We start from the raw sequence: 6,471 nt of genomic DNA on the forward strand, positions 1-6,471 counted from the left end.
AATAAGGAGGTAAATAAAAATTCTCTAACTGTTTTTATTTGCATTGTGAGGGCGAAATGAGACGAACAGGTAAACAAATTCTATTTTATTTAGATAAATAAGAATTAACATACAATTAGGCAATAAATTGTAATGGAATGCAACTAGCAACATAGACTTGAGACATCAATAGAAATGGGTGTGGAATCTGAAAAGGAAAACTTGCCATTACACACATTAGTTCCAGAGGAACTATAAATTCTTTCTAGAAAGTCTTATATACACTTCATGTTATAAACGTGGCACACGTGTTTCTGTCTACGCGACTTCACCTTTGTATAAGAACAGTCCATAGTGTCACAAGGTGGCACTTAAAATCACTAAGTTATGCACTAGGGTCAACACAGGCACCAATAGAGTTAGAGTCCCGAATAACTCACTGTTCTACGCAGCACTAAGCAGCAGGTTTTAGTACACTACCTGCTGCCACCACATAACGTTTAAGCTCGTGCACCTGCTTCGCATAGTGTTTGAAAAACACTCTGGAGGATTTCCAGCCTGTGAAAGAGCGAAGACTTTCAAAGTCCATCGACTGGAAGAAATTCAGGGAAGAGGCGACTTTCCTATGATCATGACCTGTGGGTGTACTGTCAGGATCCGCTCTGCGAATAAAGTAGGTGATCTTCGCCCTTAGTTGTTTGAGTGACAAGTAGGACCCTGAAGTTTCTCCTTTAAAGAGATGTCCTCCGCCAAAGTCTGAAGTTCGACGAAGATAGACCTTTAGACTCTCCACTGGACATAGAGAGACATCTTCCTTCAGAGGGCAGATTCTCCAGGGGCCCCACCTTTTGGTGGGTAGCTCGTTCTTGGCGAGAAACGTTGGTTCAGGAAAGAGGGTAAGCTCGCCTGTTCCAGCAAACTGTATCTGGCCCTCTTCTCTTGATAATGCCACAATTTCACTGACTCGGGCTACCGAGGCGAGAGTGAATAGGAAAATCACTTTTTGAGTCAAATCTTTCAGAGGGCAAGACTCGTCCAAACTTGAGGCAAAATGAAGCACCTTGTCAAGGGACCAGGAGATGGGTCTCGGTAGGGGTGCGTGTCTAAGTCTAGCACATGCCTTTGGCAGCTTGTTAAAGATGTCATCAGACAGGTCTGTCTGGAAGGCATAAAGTAATGGTCTTGTCAAGGCCGATTTGCAGGTGGAAATTGTGTTGGCTGCCAAGCCTTGTCCATGAGCCATTAAAATTTAGTGAGGGTTAACTACCCAAACCGCTAGTTAGCGGGGGTATGGGGCCGCTCCCACTCACACACCAGGGGTATTACTTTCGGCGAAGCTGAAATGACGAGCCATCAAAATTTAGTGAGGGTTAATTACCCAAACCGCTAGTTAGCGTGTGTAGGGGGCCGCTCTCACTCACATACCAGTGATTTAGCTCGTTTAGCTTTTGGCTCGGATAGTGTACGGTAGTTGCCATTCCTCTTCCTTCGCCGTTATTATTGTACTGCCATTAATTCTTTTGTGCTTTTTCTTCGTGTTAGTGTGTGTGTGTGTTGACTTTTGCGACCATGCGCACCTGCCATGGAGTGTTAGTGTACGTGTGTGTTGACTTCTGCGACCATGCGCACCTCCCCTGGACTTGATGGCCTGCCCTGCGGAACCTTTATGTCGGCCGTAGAGACCGATCGCCACACCCTTTGTCCCGCTTGCATAGGTCAATGGTGTGAAAGTGTTGTAGCTTGGCTAGTAATAATAATAATAATAATAGTAAGAACCAGTGTAGTGAGTGTCGGGAGTGGTCTGCCTCCCAGTGGGAGACGTTTTTCCGATGACCGAAGAAGAAGTCTTAGCGGGATATTTCATGGCCTCCTCTTCCGTGTCCCGACCTTCCTCCGAAGCTCCTACTCGTTCGGCCTCTTCCGTGAGACTGTCAAGTAGTAGCTTAGACCATTTTAATTGCTGCCAACCCCGGTCCTTGAGAGAGGGTGTTTCTTCCCCTAGTGAAGTGGCCCCACCTCTCCCCCCAGGTGAGGCCTTGTCTATGTCTTCTGTTTTACAGGTATGGTCGTCCTTGGGGCTTCCGGGTCCGCCCTCCAAGGACTCCTTGCTGCTGCTCATCCTCTGGGGTGCAAGTGTGCAGCCATCGTCGTTGACTTCAGGATAGAGCCTCTTGCTCTTGTCGACGTTGTGGTGTCAGAGGTGTCTTCTGTTGCTTTTGCCGACGCCCCTGCCCCTGCCCCTCCAGACTCTCCAGCTGTTGCTGCTGACTTAGTTTCCCCCATTTCTGATCATCCTTTGAGGGGGAAACTTAGTCCTACGTCTGTCTCGTGCGAGTGTTTCTCCCCCTAGGAGTTCTCTCATTGAGACTCCAGGCATCTACAGTTGAGTCTTTCTTGTAAAGAAGGGGTGTGGAGGCTGGAGACCAGTCATAGACCTCTCAGCCTTGAATGAGGTTGTACAACAAACTCCATTCAGGATGGAATGATAACGATGGATCTCAAGGACGCGTACTTCTAGATTCCCATTTATCCCTCATCTAGGAAGTACCTAAGGTTCACTTTGAACGACAAGATATATCAATTCAAGGTGCTGTGTTTCAGCCTCTCCACAGCACCTCAGGTGTTCATAAGGGTGGTTTTCCTAGTGTCCACCTGGGTACTGAAGAACTCCATTCGTCTCCTTCGTTATCTAGACAATATTCTGATTCTTGCAGATTCAAGGGAGACCCTTCTCCTCCACTTAGACAGACTTCTCGAGTTTTGCCATGAACTGTTGATTGTGGTAAATTAGTAGAAGTCTACACTGCAACCCTCTCAAGATCTGGTATATCTGGGTATGAAGATAGACACCAAACTAGGCAAAGTCTCCATCAAGAGAATGAATAGAGAGACTGAAATAGGCAGCTCGCCTGTTTCTGTCATGAGACATGCTACCAGCAGCTGGAGACATTTTGTTCTCGGCACAGAGACCTCCCGAACCTGTTGGTTCCAATAGGGCCAGAGCAAAAGAGACCTGAGTTGGTGAGTGTCTGACACAAACCTGCTCAGGGGAGTAGACCTTCATGCTTTTCACAGATGCGTCAAAAGTAGGGTGGGGCTCACCTGTTGCATCACGTGGCCACGGGGCTCTAGTCCGAGTCCGAGCGACAGTGCCACAGAAACCTCTTGTCAATGAGGGCAGCCTTTTTGGCCCTCAAGCAATTCCATCAACTCCTTTCAGGACACACTGTGTGTTAATGAGCAACAACATCACGGTAGTGGCTTACATAAACAAGCAAGAAGATACTTTTTCACAGCCACTTTGTCATCTAGCTGTGGAAATAATAAGATGGACGGAAGAGAACTCAGTAGCCCTATCAGCCCATTTCATCCTGGGCAAAAGGAATATTGTGGCAGACAATCTGAGTAGGAAGACCTGGATAGTTGCTCTGAGTAGTCTTTGAAACACCATAAAGCCAACAAAGTCTTGAGTTTGTGGGGTTCGCTGATGATCGACCTGTGAGCGACATCCCTCAACCGGAAGCTTCTGGTGTACTGCTCTCCAGTACCAGATCCCCAGGCAGGGTGTCAGGGTGCCTTCCAACATAGTGAGACAACATGCCTAGTAAAGAGGCTTCTAAACAGGGTAAGGGCATCGCATGATCTCTAGGTGACCCTAATAGCTCCGATGTAGCAGCATGCAAAATGTTTCCTAGACCTTCTTCATCTGCTCACAGTGTCACTGAGGGAGCTCCCTCCACTTCCTGATCTACTCAGACAAGTACACATAAAGATCTTCCACAAAGCTGTAGCTTTGCTACGGCTCCACGCCTGGAGGTTATCAAGCAACTCCTCACAACGAGAGACTTTTCCTAACCAGTTATGAGGAGGATGTCAAGATACATCTGGGAGTCTTCTTCCACTGTCTGTCAGGCAAAGTGGGCTATTTTTTATGGTTGGTGTTGTGGATGGGGTATTGCTCCTCTCAGTGCCACTACCCCAGTGATAGCGGAGTTTTTCTTGTACCTCAGGAAGGAAAAACTCAGCCCAGTCTCTGCGGTGAAAGGCTACCGCTCTGTCTTGAGCCTAGCCTTTAGGTTGAGTGGAGTTAACTTTTCCTCCTCCATGGAATTGTCTATTCTCATATGAAGCTTTGAGCAAATTGCCTGTAATCAGAGGTCAGACCTCCTTAAAACGTAGTTCGTGTACTATGATTCCTGAGAGGAGTACCTTGCGAACCGCATAGTCAGTCATCATACCGTGACGTGACCCTGAAGACTGTTTTTCTGTTAGCCCTTGCCTTTGCAAAGAGTCAGCGAGCTACATGGTCTGTCCTATGATATTTCCCATTCAGGGGGCCGGTGGCAAGTGACACTCAGCTTCATCCTTAAGTTTGTCGCCAAGGCTCAAAATCTGGCTGTTTTAGATCCTAGATTTAGGCCCTTCCGGATTGAGAGCCTCCGTTCTGTAACTGATAACCTAAATCATCTGTTACTATGCTTTGTGAGGGTGCTGCAGAAGTATCTCAAATGAAACGCAAGAGCTCGTCCTCAGGTCAACATACTCTTCGTCAGTACGGGTAGAGTTAAGAGGATTATCACCAGAAACACTATCTCTGCCTTGATCAGATAAGATGATCGAACGAATCCTACAATTGTACTCCACTCCTCTCGACTATAGACCCAGAGCTCATGACGTCAGGACTGTTAGCACATCCCTGCCATCCAAAAAGAACTATTCTGTGACGCAGGTTTTACGGGCGAGTATGTGGAAATGCCAAACAACATTCACAGCCCATTATCTGCAAGGTGTAACTCACAGGAACCTAGATACCTTCTAAGTAGGTCCTTTGGTGGCTGCACAAAATGTGGTTGGAAACACCTCGACTCCCTTGTTGGACAAGTAGCAGTCGGTTGAAGGCAGACATTAGCCGGTAGTAATTCTAGAATGAATGTGTGAGTGACTGGCCTCCTCATTCTTCATTCTCCCTTGTCTTGGGGTTTCAGTTTCTGAGAAACTTTCAAAGTTTCTTAGATACATTGTAAATAGGTCCTGTGGTGGCTGCACAAAATGTGGCTGGAAACACCTCGGCTCCCTTGTTGGACAAGTAGCAGTCAGTTGAGGGCAGACATTAGCCGGTAGTAATTCTAGAATGAATGTGTGAGTGACTGGCCTCCTCATTCTTCATTCTCCCTTGTCTTGGGGTTTCAGTTTCTGAGAAACTTTGAAAGTTTCCTTTGTGTTACCTGATATACTGTACTTTTATACGAATATATAGTTGTTAGGCCCTTGATCTCCTAACAATGTTGAATCGTGCAATGTCTAGGTTTAGTGCAGAGTTTAGCTACACTTACTTGGTCAAGATACAATGCTTAGTTCTCGCACCATCACTCGAGTTGCTCAGGCCGTTAGCTCTCGTGAATGTTGAGAGTTGGCGAGGTATTGGGTTGTCTCTGAACAGCTTTTGCGAAGCACAGAATCTCACTCCAGGACAGTTACCTGACAGTTGGTTTAGGATTTCTACCCACCTAATGGTGAGTTTCCACTGCAAAGAGCCAAATGGTTTGTATATAGTGCCAGAACAGAAGACAAATTAGGAAATAAATTGTATTTTTCTTAATTCTACAAGCCATGAGCTCTTTACACATACTAATCCCATCATTACCTATCCTCCAAGAAGTCCTGCGTGCAATTTCAAAGTGATGTAATGTTACCAGTGAGGGTATGAGCCTGGTGGCCGGTCTATCCCGACCTTCTAACTAAAAGACTTATGGCTAGTTTCAGTTGTCGCCAAAATCTATCTCCTCTTTAAAGAGCTCAAATTTTTTATAGTCAAGAAGAATACAAATTATTTCCAAATTTGTCACATAACATATAAATAGTATTGATTTGTTAGTATCATATCTACTTTATTGGTAAAGTATGATATGTAGAATAAACACTGATCTCAGTTATGATTTATGAAGTGAATGAATATTTCAGCAAAAATATTATTAATGATTGCTATAATTATAACTATTACAGCTTTATGGATTCGTCTGAAACAGCGCCCAAACTTTGAGACATGTCTCCCAATTGATGAACATAGTAAAGCTTTTTTGTGGGATCTTATTTGTGGAAATGAAGAGATATTTATGTATGAGCTTCCTACTCCAAGAGAGACTTTAGTTATATTTAATAGGTAAGTTTAATTTTTTTCCACTGAAATTTGTTGCATAAATATACTGATTTGAAAGAGCAAAACTTTTATAATGTCCATGTACTTGTAAAACCTAGGAACTATTATATAAACTTGTTCTTTCATAAACTTTAGAGCCCAGGATGTACTGTATATGGCAATTATGCCAGAAACTGTGTAATTTTTACATAAAGCTAACCTTGTTGTTAAACCAGTGTTTCTTTGTACTTAAGTAATAATTGAATGATGTTTGGGACATGAATAGTTAAAGTTTCAGGTTACTATATTTCCAAGCTATTCTAGATTTTCACCTTAAATAGTAATTGAACTTGTAT

General features: G+C 44.4%; 1 long non-coding RNA gene across 1 annotated transcript in view; it reads left to right on the forward strand.

The window, feature by feature from the left end:
- LOC137653199 (uncharacterized) overlaps window positions 1-6,136 on the forward strand; it is a 136,947-nt gene extending 130,811 nt beyond the window's left edge. Inside the window, exon 3 of the long non-coding RNA XR_011046423.1 lies at window positions 5,983-6,136. This is a non-coding gene — a long non-coding RNA (uncharacterized lncRNA). The remainder of the gene's footprint in view (window positions 1-5,982) is intronic.
- Window positions 6,137-6,471: the final 335 nt, after the last annotated feature.

This window comes from Palaemon carinicauda, chromosome 14, assembly GCF_036898095.1.
Source record: "Palaemon carinicauda isolate YSFRI2023 chromosome 14, ASM3689809v2, whole genome shotgun sequence".
NCBI lineage: Eukaryota > Metazoa > Arthropoda > Malacostraca > Decapoda > Palaemonidae > Palaemon > Palaemon carinicauda.